Source organism: Anomaloglossus baeobatrachus, chromosome 6 (genome assembly GCF_048569485.1).
Source record: "Anomaloglossus baeobatrachus isolate aAnoBae1 chromosome 6, aAnoBae1.hap1, whole genome shotgun sequence".
Classification (NCBI taxonomy): Eukaryota; Metazoa; Chordata; class Amphibia; order Anura; family Aromobatidae; genus Anomaloglossus; species Anomaloglossus baeobatrachus.
Window position 1 is genome coordinate 375,053,416 of NC_134358.1, and position 14,983 is coordinate 375,068,398.

Sequence of the window (14,983 nt, forward strand, 5' to 3'; positions counted from 1 at the left end):
CCAGCTTAGGGTGCATCAATATTAGTGCAAACTATCCGTCGACATTTGAATGAAATGGAGAATCCCACTGCTGATGCAGAGACATAAAAATGTTAGACTGCAGTTTGCCAAAATGTGCGTGAGTAAGCCAAAATCCTTCTGGGAAGGACACTTGTTTTTTGGACAGATGAGATCACAATGAAGCTTTTTGGTAAAGTACATCATTCTACAATTTACTGATAATGGAATAAGACCTACAAAGAAAAGTACACAGTACCTACAGTCAAATATAATGGAGGTTCAAAGATATTTTGGGGTTGTTTTGCTGTATACTTTAAGAAGCACCCAGAAATGCATGGAAACAAAGCGCTGGAGAGTTTTGAAGTGGCAGCAATGAGTCTGGATCGAAATCCCATTGAACACCTGTGTAGACATCTTAAAATCTATGTTAGGAGAAGGCACCTTCAAATATGAGAGACCTGGAGCAGTTTGCATAAGAAGAGTGTTCCAAAATTCCAGTTGAGAGGTGTAAGAAATTTGTTGATGTTTAAATGAAGAGATTGATTGAAGTTACTAATTTCAAACTGTGTGCACCCAAATATTAAGTAAAGCATGCCAACTGTTTTTCTTGTCCCATTTCTTTTTATTTGTTTATATTTTGTGTTGTTCCGATACACACAAAGGAAATAATGTATAATTGCAATAATGTTTTGAGAGAAATATTTCATTTTCTGGAACAATTTTAAGAGTGTCAACACTACCGACTATGACTGTACTTAACCCCTTCACAACCTATGACTTACCACTACGTCATGGTTGGGAAGAAGTTCCTCCACCTATGGATGTGACAACCGACACCAGGCTCTCACGTGAGGAGCGGTGCCTGAAGCACCCTGGGCTACTTAATCCCCTAAATACCGCAAATGATATTGACTGCAACATTTAGGAGGCTTGGAGAGGGAGAGATCTCCCTCTTTCATCCAATCAACGCCCCCGTGGCATCATTGCTAGCGATCGAATATTGCAATAGCAATCTATTCAAGTCAAAATGACACTCTTTCCCTTCCAAGCCCTTCCATTTTCCAAACAGTAATTTTCCATCACACATGGTATATTTGTGTACTTAGGAGAAATTGCACAACAAATTATATGTTGCATTTTCTCCTGTCACCTTTATAAAAATACAAAATTTGGGGCTAATACAACATTTTTTTTCACGGCTCAATTATATAATATTCTATGAAGCACCTTGACATTCAAGGTGTTGACCACATATCTTCCATGTTTCACTAAAAAGAAGACACTGTCATACTATTTCTTGCACCGAAAAATTCGCCAGGGCTTGTCTTCGAGGTAGGGCTTATTCCCGGGGAAGCATGGGTTGAGGGTAAGTTTACCTCCCCTAGAAGGCAGAACCCCCAACCAGGATTATCATACTTACCAGAACCCAGACATCTGTGATGCTCGCAGGTCCTCCTGCGATCCTCGGCGGGCGCTCCCAGCAAGTATGCTTCACAGTGGTCCTCCCCTGCTTCTGGTCAGCACTCACATACATCAGATCACACAAACACACACACACACACACACACACACCATCCAATAATACTTTATTGCTTCTGGCCAGCAACTGGACCTGGGAAGCAGTTCTTTCTTCACTCTTTTGGGGGTGTTTGCTATAATGAAGTATAGTATTCTTTTACTTTTTTAGCTGCATGAATACTTCATTATTGAACCACAACTAGGGTTTATTTTCGAGATAGGGCTTATATTTAAGCCGTACTCTGAAAATTCCTGCTAGGTCTTATTTTTGAGTTAGGGCCTATTTTTAGAGAAACATGGTAGATAAGTTCCATGAGTGGTCTAGTTTCCAAAATAGGGTCACTTGTGGGGGATTTCCACTGTTTATGAGCACCGGGGTCTCTACAAAAGCGACATAGTGCCGGCAAACGTACACTATCAGACAATTTTGTGTTCTAAAAGCCAAATGGTACTCCTTCCCTTCTAAGCACTGTTGTGGAGCCAAATAGCAGTTTTATGCCACATATGGGGTATTAGAGAGCTATGGAGGCCACAAAATCGTTTAGTAAGCTTTATTTGTTTTATGAAAGCCACAACGCATTTCAATATACACATTATCTTTGTCAGGTGGATATCGTGGTTAAAACAACATTTTTGTGGTAAAAATGCATTTTTTTATTTTCACAACTCAACGTTATGACATTCTGTGAAACACCTGTGGTTTGAAGGTGCTCACCAAACATCAAGATAAATTCCTTGAGGGGTATAGTTTCTCTAATGGGGACTTGTGGGGTGTTTCCCCTATTTAGTCACATCAGGAGCCCTGCAAATATGACATGGCGTTCACTATCTATTCCAGCCACTTTTGCGCTCTAAAAGTCAAATATCCCTCTTTCCCTTCTGAGCATTGTCGTGCATCCAAACAGTAGCTCACAGCACATATGGTGTATCAGTGTATTCAGGTGAAATTGTACAACAAATTGTATTGTGCATTTTTTCCCTTTTACCCTTGTAAAAATGCAAAATGTTATGTTAACATAACATTTGTGTGGGAAAATGTAAAATTTCCATTTTTTCCTTCCACATTGGTTTGGTTCCTGTGAAGCACCTGAAGGTAAAGTGTTTAGAATGGTGTCAGCTTTGGGTATTTTCTTTCACCTAGGCCTCTCAAAGTTATATCAAATGTGATGTTGTCCCTAAGAAAAAAATATTTTTAAAATTTTGTTGTAAAAATGAGAAACTGCTGATAAACATTTAACTCTTCAAACTTCCTAAGGAAAAAAAAAGTTTAAAAATGGTGGCAATGTAAAGTAGACATGTGGTAAATGTTATTTATTAACTATTTTGTGTGACATAACTCTCTGGTTTAAGAGCGTAAAAGTTTAAAGTTTGAAAATTGAATATTCTAAATTTTCGCCAAATTTCTGATATTTTCATGAATTAACCCCATCACGACCGGCCGATTTTTCGCTTTCCGTTTTTTTTTTTCGCCATTCTTTTCCTGAGAAAAAGAAGAAAAAAGTACCGCACATAATGGGGAGCACAACAACAATAGTGGTAAAAACAACCTTTATTTGTAGCAAATATTAAAAACCATTAAAATACAAAAACACACACCTAATAACACGGCATGCACCCGCCGCCCAGGCCCACAGCAATATTATGAATATTATATATCATAAATCATAATCACAGGCATCAATAACATGTGGCAAAAACAACAATAGACAATATGTATACAATCATGTCAATCCCAAGGGGAAAAAAAGGTAATGAAAGTCAATAGATACCTACACCCTCAAAAAGCCACACAAAGGCCCGGTAACAATGGGACATAGTCAAAAAGTATGGAATAGCAATTGCTGGCTATGGTCAGATAGCCTGATACAGCGATATGCCCATACTTATATGCAGACCATAAATCCCTCTAAGGGGAAGGTAGTTAGGGTGTGTGGGAGCAAGGACGGGGAGTCAGCATGAGATCCCGTGAGCAAGGCCCACGCGTATCGCCGCCAAGGACGGCTTCCTCAGGGTAAGCGTGCACAGAGCCACAATAGAGGTAGAATATAAATGTATACCATTATGAAGATAATGTGATTCACCTGTTAGGTGTGTTAGTTGCTGGTCCGGACCGGTCCGTCATGGAGGAATACATGTAGAGCATCACAATGTGGTAAATGCGATGCGCGCCGCCATCTTGGAGAGTCGGCGCATGCGCGGGAAGTCCAAGATAGTAGCGCGAGAAACTCAGAACCAGCACACACGCAGAGCTGCTGTAATGAGCTTTCGGGACGAAAAACAGGCGATACAAAATCTGAAAAGCAACAAGAGCTTCCTAATTAAAGAAGCAGATAAGGGAGGAAATGTGGTTCTTTGGCCTGTGGAATTGTACCTGGAAGAGGTTAATTGACAATTAAATAACACTAATTTTTATTCCAGACTTCCATCGGATCCCACAGCCATTTTTACCTCCAAACTACATCACCTGCTGGACTCAGCGTGGCAATTGGGGATCATAAACGATAATGAGAAGAAATATCTGTGGGTTGACCAACCAATCATTCCCACTTTGTACATGTTACCAAAAGTGCACAAGTCGACAGTCAAGCCGCCAGGAAGACCTATAGTGGCGAGTATTGGTAGCCTATGCAAAAAGGCTAGTGTATATGTGGATTTTTTTCTACAACCGTTTATGAATGCCCTTCCCTCCTTTATTCAAGACTCTTCGCATTTTATCCGCATTTGTCAGGAGATTCGGCCCCCTCCAGGTGCCCTTTTGGTCACCTGCGACGTGGAGTCGCTATATACTAATATCAGGCACACGGATGGTATGCATGCGGTCATGTACTTTCTGGATCTCCAGGGAGGCTCTGACCGCATGCATGACTCCTTTTTGATTGATCTGTTGGACTTCATACTCCGACATAACTATTTCTTGTTTGACAACAAATTCTTCAGAGAGATTTGCGGTCTGACAATGGGTGCACGTTGTGCACCGGTTTTCGCCAACCTTTTCTTAGGGTGGTGGGAGGCTACCTGCGTTTACCCCACCTTCACTTTTGACACTCGAGTATCACATTGGCACAGGTATATTGACGATGTCTTTTTTGTGTGGAATGGTACCGTGGACGATTGTCGTAGTTTCATCTCCTCCCTCAATGACAATGAGGTTAACATCTTTTTAACATATTCAATCTCTCCCACTACAGTGACCTTTCTGGATTTGGAAGTGTGTCTGCAGGGTGATACCCTATCCACCAATCTTTATCGCAAGGCAACCTCTACGAACAGCCTTTTGCAGTACCAGAGTTTTCACCCTCCCCACATCAGACAAGGTATCCCCACTGGTCAATTCTTGCGGGTTCGGCGCAACTGCACAAGTGATGATGACTTTAAACAGCAAGCTCAAAATCTTACTCATAGGTTCTTGGAGCGTGGCTACCCAAGGAGTACTATCTCCAGGGCATTTCAACGTGCCAAACCTGAAACTCAGTCATCGCTTGCCATTCCCAGACACAGGAAGCAGGACCGCCGAACCAGATTTATTACAACATACAACGACCAATGGGGTAAGATTAGAGGCATCCTACAGAACCATTGGATATTTTGTTGACGGACACCCAGACATCCCAAGTGGTCAGCCCGTATCCACTATTGACAGCAAGAAGGGCTCCGAATTTGAAGGACACCTTGGTCAACAGCCATTTCTCAGGAGTGATTGGTAAACTGAATCGGGGCTTTTCCCTCAGGGGCTCCTTCCCCTGTGGGGACTGCAGTATTTGCAGATAACAATGTAACTATGTACAATAACAATAACGGTAACAATGGGACATAGTCAAAAAGTATGGAATAGAAATTGCTGGCTATGGTCAGATAGCCTGATACAGCGATATGCCCATACTTATATACAGACCATAAATCCCTCTAAGGGGAAGGTAGTTAGGGTGTGTGGGAGCAAGGACGGGGGGTCAGCATGAGATCCCGTGAGCAAGGCCCACGCGTATCGCCGCCAAGGACGGCTTCCTCAGGGTAGGCGTGCACAGAGCTACAATAGAGGTAGAATATAAATGTATACCATTATGAAGATAATGTGATTCACCTGTTAGGTGTGTTAGTTGCTGGTCCGGACTGGTCCGTCATGGAGGAATACATGTAGAGCATCGCAATGTGGTAAATGCGATGCGCGCCGCCATCTTGGAAAGTCGGCGCATGCGCGGGAAGTCCAAGATAGTAGCGCGAGAAACTCAGAACCAGCACACACGCAGAGCTGCTGTAATGAGCTTTCGGGACGAAAAACAGGCGATACAAAATCTGAAAAACAACAAGAGCTTCCTAATTAAAGAAGCAGATAAGGGAGGAAATGTGGTTCTTTGGCCTGTGGAATTGTACCTGGAAGAGGTTAATCGACAATTAAATAACACCAATTTTTATTCCAGACTTCCATTGGATCCCACGCCCTTTTTACCTCCAAACTACATCACCTGCTGGACTCAGCGTGGCAATTGGGGATCATAAATAGAGATGAGCGAACCGGTCGCGGTTCGGCTCGAGGTTGGTTCGCCGAACGGACCTCCCGTTCGAGTTCGGTTCGTCGAACGTTCGACGAACCGAACTCGAACTGCATAGGAAACAATGGCAGGCAATCACAAACACAGAAAAACACCTAGAAAACACCCTCAAAGGTGTCCAAAAGGTCACAAACAACTCACAACACATGGGAAAGTGACAAGGACATATACTCATGCGAAAACAAAAGAGCTGGACAAGGAAAAAGAGGAGGACACACAGATATATGAGTATATGCAAGGAAACATCGATTCCATTAATGTGCAACTTGAGCCCTGCTCATTCTTGGCTTCCAATCTTGATAAATTGCCTGAGCTCGCCACGTACGTCTTGGGGATCTTGTCGTGTCCTGCAGCCAGCGTTCTCTCGGAACCTGTCTTCAGTGCTGCTGTGGGTCTGCTGGCAGATAAGCACACGTGTCTGTCCACTGACAATGTGGACATGGCTCTCAGAGGACTTTTCTTCCCCTGGGTCAGCCAGGGGACGGGAAAGGCACGCGTATTTTTGAGAGTGCTTCATGCAAAGCATCTTTTTCTTTTTCAAAAGGGAGCTCAACCGATGCCAGTCAAGTGGGGTGTGTGTGGCCCAGTGAGTGGAAACGAGGGAGACTGTGGTTGGAGTCCCCTCGCTGTGTCTCTAAAAGAACCAAGATGAACAAGTCATGGCTCTCAGAGGACTTTTCTTCCCCTGGGTCAGCCAGGGGACGGGAAAGGCACGCGTATTTTTGAGAGTGCTTCATGCAAAGCATCTTTTTCTTTTTCAAAAGGGGGCTCAACCGATGCCAGTCAAGTGGGGTGTGTGTGGCCCAGTTAGTGGCAACGAAGGAGACTGTGGTTGGAGTCCCCTCGCTGTGTTTCTAAAAGACCCAAAATGAACAAATCATGGCTCTCAGAGGACTTTTCTTCCCCTGGGTCAGCCAGGGGACGGGAAAGGCACGCGTATTTTTGAGAGTGCTTCATGCAAAGCATCTTTTTCTTTTTCAAAAGGGAGCTCAACCGATGCCAGTCAAGTGGGGTGTGTGTGGCCCAGTGAGTGGCAACCAGGGAGACTGTGGTTGGAGTCCCCTCGCTGTGTCTCTAAAAGAACCAAGATGAACAAGTCATGGCTCTCAGAGGACTTTTCTTCCCCTGGGTCAGCCAGGGGACGGGAAAGGCACGCGTATTTTTGAGAGTGCTTCATGCAAAGCATCTTTTTCTTTTTCAAAAGGGAGCTCAACCGATGCCAGTCAAGTGGGGTGTGTGTGGCCCAGTGAGTGGAAACGAGGGAGACTGTGGTTGGAGTCCCCTCGCTGTGTCTCTAAAAGAACCAAGATGAACAAGTCATGGCTCTCAGAGGACTTTTCTTCCCCTGGGTCAGCCAGGGGACGGGAAAGGCACGCGTATTTTTGAGAGTGCTTCATGCAAAGCATCTTTTTCTTTTTCAAAAGGGAGCTCAACCGATGCCAGTCAAGTGGGGTGTGTGTGGCCCAGTGAGTGGAAACGAGGGAGACTGTGGTTGGAGTCCCCTCGCTGTGTCTCTAAAAGAACCAAGATGAACAAGTCATGGCTCTCAGAGGACTTTTCTTCCCCTGGGTCAGCCAGGGGACGGGAAAGGCACGCGTATTTTTGAGAGTGCTTCATGCAAAGCATCTTTTTCTTTTTCAAAAGGGAGCTCAACCGATGCCAGTCAAGTGGGGTGTGTGTGGCCCAGTGAGTGGCAACGAGGGAGACTGTGGTTGGAGTCCCCTCGCTGTGTCTCTAAAAGAACCAAGATGAACAAGTCATGGCTCTCAGAGGACTTTTCTTCCCCTGGGTCAGCCAGGGGACGGGAAAGGCACGCGTATTTTTGAGAGTGCTTCATGCAAAGCATCTTTTTCTTTTTCAAAAGGGAGCTCAACCGATGCCAGTCAAGTGGGGTGTGTGTGGCCCAGTGAGTGGAAACGAGGGAGACTGTGGTTGGAGTCCCCTCGCTGTGTCTCTAAAAGAACCAAGATGAACAAGTCATGGCTCTCAGAGGACTTTTCTTCCCCTGGGTCAGCCAGGGGACGGGAAAGGCACGCGTATTTTTGAGAGTGCTTCATGCAAAGCATCTTTTTCTTTTTCAAAAGGGGGCTCAACCGATGCCAGTCAAGTGGGGTGTGTGTGGCCCAGTTAGTGGCAACGAAGGAGACTGTGGTTGGAGTCCCCTCGCTGTGTTTCTAAAAGACCCAAAATGAACAAATCATGGCTCTCAGAGGACTTTTCTTCCCCTGGGTCAGCCAGGGGACGGGAAAGGCACGCGTATTTTTGAGAGTGCTTCATGCAAAGCATCTTTTTCTTTTTCAAAAGGGAGCTCAACCGATGCCAGTCAAGTGGGGTGTGTGTGGCCCAGTGAGTGGCAACCAGGGAGACTGTGGTTGGAGTCCCCTCGCTGTGTCTCTAAAAGAACCAAGATGAACAAGTCATGGCTCTCAGAGGACTTTTCTTCCCCTGGGTCAGCCAGGGGACGGGAAAGGCACGCGTATTTTTGAGAGTGCTTCATGCAAAGCATCTTTTTCTTTTTCAAAAGGGAGCTCAACCGATGCCAGTCAAGTGGGGTGTGTGTGGCCCAGTGAGTGGCAACGAGGGAGACTGTGGTTGGAGTCCCCTCGCTGTGTCTCTAAAAGAACCAAGATGAACAAGTCATGGCTCTCAGAGGACTTTTCTTCCCCTGGGTCAGCCAGGGGACGGGAAAGGCACGCGTATTTTTGAGAGTGCTTCATGCAAAGCATCTTTTTCTTTTTCAAAAGGGAGCTCAACCGATGCCAGTCAAGTGGGGTGTGTGTGGCCCAGTGAGTGGCAACCAGGGAGACTGTGGTTGGAGTCCCCTCGCTGTGTCTCTAAAAGAACCAAGATGAACAAGTCATGGCTCTCAGAGGACTTTTCTTCCCCTGGGTCAGCCAGGGGACGGGAAAGGCACGCGTATTTTTGAGAGTGCTTCATGCAAAGCATCTTTTTCTTTTTCAAAAGGGAGCTCAACCGATGCCAGTCAAGTGGGGTGTGTGTGGCCCAGTGAGTGGAAACGAGGGAGACTGTGGTTGGAGTCCCCTCGCTGTGTCTCTAAAAGAACCAAGATGAACAAGTCATGGCTCTCAGAGGACTTTTCTTCCCCTGGGTCAGCCAGGGGACGGGAAAGGCACGCGTATTTTTGAGAGTGCTTCATGCAAAGCATCTTTTTCTTTTTCAAAAGGGAGCTCAACCGATGCCAGTCAAGTGGGGTGTGTGTGGCCCAGTGAGTGGAAACGAGGGAGACTGTGGTTGGAGTCCCCTCGCTGTGTCTCTAAAAGAACCAAGATGAACAAGTCATGGCTCTCAGAGGACTTTTCTTCCCCTGGGTCAGCCAGGGGACGGGAAAGGCACGCGTATTTTTGAGAGTGCTTCATGCAAAGCATCTTTTTCTTTTTCAAAAGGGAGCTCAACCGATGCCAGTCAAGTGGGGTGTTTGTGGCCCAGTGAGTGGCAACGAGGGAGACTGTGGTTGGAGTCCCCTCGCTGTGTCTCTAAAAGAACCAAGATGAACAAGTCATGGCTCTCAGAGGACTTTTCTTCCCCTGGGTCAGCCAGGGGACGGGAAAGGCACGCGTATTTTTGAGAGTGCTTCATGCAAAGCATCTTTTTCTTTTTCAAAAGGGAGCTCAACCGATGCCAGTCAAGTGGGGTGTGTGTGGCCCAGTGAGTGGAAACGAGGGAGACTGTGGTTGGAGTCCCCTCGCTGTGTCTCTAAAAGAACCAAGATGAACAAGTCATGGCTCTCAGAGGACTTTTCTTCCCCTGGGTCAGCCAGGGGACGGGAAAGGCACGCGTATTTTTGAGAGTGCTTCATGCAAAGCATCTTTTTCTTTTTCAAAAGGGAGCTCAACCGATGCCAGTCAAGTGGGGTGTGTGTGGCCCAGTGAGTGGCAACCAGGGAGACTGTGGTTGGAGTCCCCTCGCTGTGTCTCTAAAAGAACCAAGATGAACAAGTCATGGCTCTCAGAGGACTTTTCTTCCCCTGGGTCAGCCAGGGGACGGGAAAGGCACGCGTATTTTTGAGAGTGCTTCATGCAAAGCATCTTTTTCTTTTTCAAAAGGGAGCTCAACCGATGCCAGTCAAGTGGGGTGTGTGTGGCCCAGTGAGTGGCAACGAGGGAGACTGTGGTTGGAGTCCCCTCGCTGTGTCTCTAAAAGAACCAAGATGAACAAGTCATGGCTCTCAGAGGACTTTTCTTCCCCTGGGTCAGCCAGGGGACGGGAAAGGCACGCGTATTTTTGAGAGTGCTTCATGCAAAGCATCTTTTTCTTTTTCAAAAGGGAGCTCAACCGATGCCAGTCAAGTGGGGTGTGTGTGGCCCAGTGAGTGGCAACGAAGGAGACTGTGGTTGGAGTCCCCTCGCTGTGTCTCTAAAAGAACCAAGATGAACAAGTCATGGCTCTCAGAGGACTTTTCTTCCCCTGGGTCAGCCAGGGGACGGGAAAGGCACGCGTATTTTTGAGAGTGCTTCATGCAAAGCATCTTTTTCTTTTTCAAAAGGGAGCTCAACCGATGCCAGTCAAGTGGGGTGTGTGTGGCCCAGTGAGTGGAAACGAGGGAGACTGTGGTTGGAGTCCCCTCGCTGTGTCTCTAAAAGAACCAAGATGAACAAGTCATGGCTCTCAGAGGACTTTTCTTCCCCTGGGTCAGCCAGGGGACGGGAAAGGCACGCGTATTTTTGAGAGTGCTTCATGCAAAGCATCTTTTTCTTTTTCAAAAGGGAGCTCAACCGATGCCAGTCAAGTGGGGTGTGTGTGGCCCAGTGAGTGGAAACGAGGGAGACTGTGGTTGGAGTCCCCTCGCTGTGTCTCTAAAAGAACCAAGATGAACAAGTCATGGCTCTCAGAGGACTTTTCTTCCCCTGGGTCAGCCAGGGGACGGGAAAGGCACGCGTATTTTTGAGAGTGCTTCATGCAAAGCATCTTTTTCTTTTTCAAAAGGGGGCTCAACCGATGCCAGTCAAGTGGGGTGTGTGTGGCCCAGTTAGTGGAAACGAGGGAGACTGTGGTTGGAGTCCCCTCGCTGTGTCTCTAAAAGAACCAAGATGAACAAGTCATGGCTCTCAGAGGACTTTTCTTCCCCTGGGTCAGCCAGGGGACGGGAAAGGCACGCGTATTTTTGAGAGTGCTTCATGCAAAGCATCTTTTTCTTTTTCAAAAGGGAGCTCAACCGATGCCAGTCAAGTGGGGTGTGTGTGGCCCAGTGAGTGGCAACCAGGGAGACTGTGGTTGGAGTCCCCTCGCTGTGTCTCTAAAAGAACCAAGATGAACAAGTCATGGCTCTCAGAGGACTTTTCTTCCCCTGGGTCAGCCAGGGGACGGGAAAGGCATGCGTATTTTTGAGAGTGCTTCATGCAAAGCATCTTTTTCTTTTTCAAAAGGGGGCTCAACCGATGCCAGTCAAGTGGGGTGTGTGTGGCCCAGTTAGTGGAAACGAGGGAGACTGTGGTTGGAGTCCCCTCGCTGTGTCTCTAAAAGAACCAAGATGAACAAGTCATGGCTCTCAGAGGACTTTTCTTCCCCTGGGTCAGCCAGGGGACGGGAAAGGCACGCGTATTTTTGAGAGTGCTTCATGCAAAGCATCTTTTTCTTTTTCAAAAGGGAGCTCAACCGATGCCAGTCAAGTGGGGTGTGTGTGGCCCAGTGAGTGGAAACGAGGGAGACTGTGGTTGGAGTCCCCTCGCTGTGTTATACATGCTTTTAGAAGGGCATGACATGGCTTGGAGGTTGACTTTCATAAAATGCAAACTGTTGGCTACCAAAATGCTGCCTTTCCAACAACTGTGGTTATAGGCAATGAGGAACATACTGATGAAGATGAGACGCAGATACCTGATTGGGATGACAACTTAAATATTCGGTCAGGGCAAGAAGAGGCTCGGTCTGAGGGGGAGGGGAGTGCAAACACAACAATTGATGATGAAGTTCTAGATCCCACCTACTGTCAACCCCCAGTCAGGCACTCGAGGAGGTCAACAGAGGCGGTGGAGGAGGATGCAACCGACGACGAAATTACCTTGCGCCTTCCTGGACAGAGTCGGAGCACTGGTAGCACGTCTACAACTGCATCCTCAGCCACCACTCTGCCTATGAGCATTATTCGGGGTGCATCAACAGGTCGCATGGCCTCTAAGCCTTGCCTAGCCTGTTCCTTTTTTGACATAGAAAAAGATCGCCCAAATCATGTGATATGTAAAATTTGTCATGATTCTCTTAGTAGAGGTCAAAACCTCAGCAGTTTGACAACTTCTTCCATGAATCGTCACATGAATAAATATCATAGGTCCCGGTGGGAAGCTCACTGTGCTGCAATGCGGCCTAGCGGAGTGAACCATCCACCGCCCGCCCCTTCCAGTGCATCCGCGCGCTCTTCATCTTCTAGGACTGTGGGGACAGCTGTCACACCTGTTTTTCCACGCAAAACTTCCACCACTGTAACCGCAACAGGCAGTTTGCTTGGTAGGTCGTCAGTTGGTTTGGAAGGGGAAACAAGTGAGTGTGTACAGCTCTCTCAGACATCGATAGCACCTACGTTGGATGAAGGCAACATCATGTCTCCGCCTGCACTTTCCTCACAAACCTGCATTTTTCCAGGGACACCCTACTCAACACCGTCTACACACAGCAGCCAGATCTCTGTCCCTCAGATGTGGTCAAATAAAAGGCCACTTCCTCCGACCCATGACAAAGCTAAGAGGTTGACTCTATCCCTCTGTAAGCTGTTGGCTACCGAAATGCTGCCTTTCCGCCTAGTGGACACACAGGATTTTAGAGACCTTATGTCTGTCGCTGTGCCCCAGTACCAGATGCCTAGTCGCCACTACTTCTCTAAGAAAGGTGTGCCCGCGCTACACCAGCATGTCGCACACAACATCACCGCTTCCTTGAGAAACTCTGTGTGTGAACGGGTGCATTTCACCACCGATACTTGGACCAGTAAGCATGGACAGGGACGTTACATGTCGCTGACTGGGCACTGGGTAACTATGTTGATAGATGGTGAAGGGTCTGCTGCACAAGTCTTGCCGTCCCCACGACTTGTGTGTCAATCCTCTGTCTGTCCAAGTTCCGCCACTGCTTCTGCATCCTCCACCTCATCTGGGTCCTCCACCTCCGCCCCAAGCCTGCCTGGTCAGGCCACCAGCGTTCTCACTGCGCAGAAGGAATCACGCACCCCTCATTACTATGCTGGCAGCAGAGCGCAACGGCATCAGGCGGTCTTTAGCTTGACATGTCTTGGGAATAAGAGTCACACAGCTGAGGAGTTGTGGTCAGCTCTGCGGTCCGAGTTTAATAAATGGTTGTCTCCACTCAACCTGCAGCCTGGTAAGGCCGTGTGCGACAATGCTGCAAACCTGGGTGCGGCCCTTCGCCTGGGCAAGGTGACACACGTGCCTTGTATGGCTCACGTGTTGAACCTTGTTGTCCAGCAATTTTTAACACACTATCCCGGCCTAGATGGCCTTCTGACCAGGGCACGTAAACTGTCTGCAGTGCTCACTTCCGCCGTTCAACCGCCGCAGCTGAGCGACTTGCATCGCTCCAGAAGTCTTTCGGCCTGCCGGTTCATCGCCTGAAATGCGATGTGGCGACACGCTGGAATTCAACTCTCCACATGTTACAGCGACTGTGGCAGCACCGGCGAGCCCTGGTGCAATACGTCATGATGTATAGCCTGGGCCAACGAGATGCAGAAGTGGGGCAGATCACCCTGATGGAGTGATCTCAGATCAAGGACCTATGCACCGTTCTGCACAGTTTCGACATGGCGACGAATATGTTTAGCGCTGACAATGCCATTATCAGCATGACGATTACAGTCATTTACATGCTGGAGCACACGCTAAACACTATTCGGAGTCAGGGGGTGGGACAACAGGAAGGGGAGGAACTACAGGAGGATTCATATGCGCAAGACACAACAACATCACCAAGGTCCAGACGTTCATCATCACCAACGCGGCAGGCATGGGACCATGGGGGACAGGGATCAACAAGGGCGCATGGTAGCAGGCGAGATGTTGAGGAAGGTGCAGGAGGACATGAAGATATGGAGGACGAACTGTCCATGGACATGGAAGACTCAGCGGATGAGGGAGACCTTGGTCAAAATTCAGTTGAAAGAGGTTGGGGGGAGATGTCAGAGGAAGAAAGAACGGTTAGCACCTCTATGCCACAAACACAGCGTGGACTTGGTCCGCATGGCTGCGCAAGACACATGAGTGCCTTCTTGTTGCACTACCTCCAACATGACCCTCGGATTGTCAAAATTAGAAGTGATGATGACTACTGGCTTGCCACACTATTAGATCCCCGGGACAAGTCCAAATTTTGTGACATAATTCCACCCATAGAAAGGGACGCACGTATGCTGGAGTATCAGCATAAGCTGTTACTCGATCTTAGCTCGGCTTTTACACCAAACAACCGTGCAGGTGAAGGGAGTGATTCTCCCAGTTGTAACTTGACAAACATGGGACGGCATCGTCATCTTCAACAGTCTACCCGTACCAGTAGGACCGTATCTGGTGCTGGTAACAGCAATTTTATGGAATATTTTCATAATTTTTTTAGACCCTCCTTTGCAAGGCCACCAGAGACAACAAGTCTGACACATAGTCAACGGATGGAGAGGATGATACAGGAGTATCTCCAAATGAACATCGATGCAATGACTTTGCAAATGGAGCCTTGCTCCTTTTGGGCTTCAAATCTAGAAAAATTGACAGAGCTCTCCAGTTACGCCTTGGAGATTTTGTCGTGTGCAGCTGCCAGCGTTGTCTCTGAACGTGTCTTCTTCAGTGCTGCTGGGTGTGTGCTGACAGATAAGCGCACGCGTCTGTCCAGTGACAATGTGGACACACTGACGTTCATCAAAATGAACAAGTCATGGATCCAGAAGGAATTTACTACCC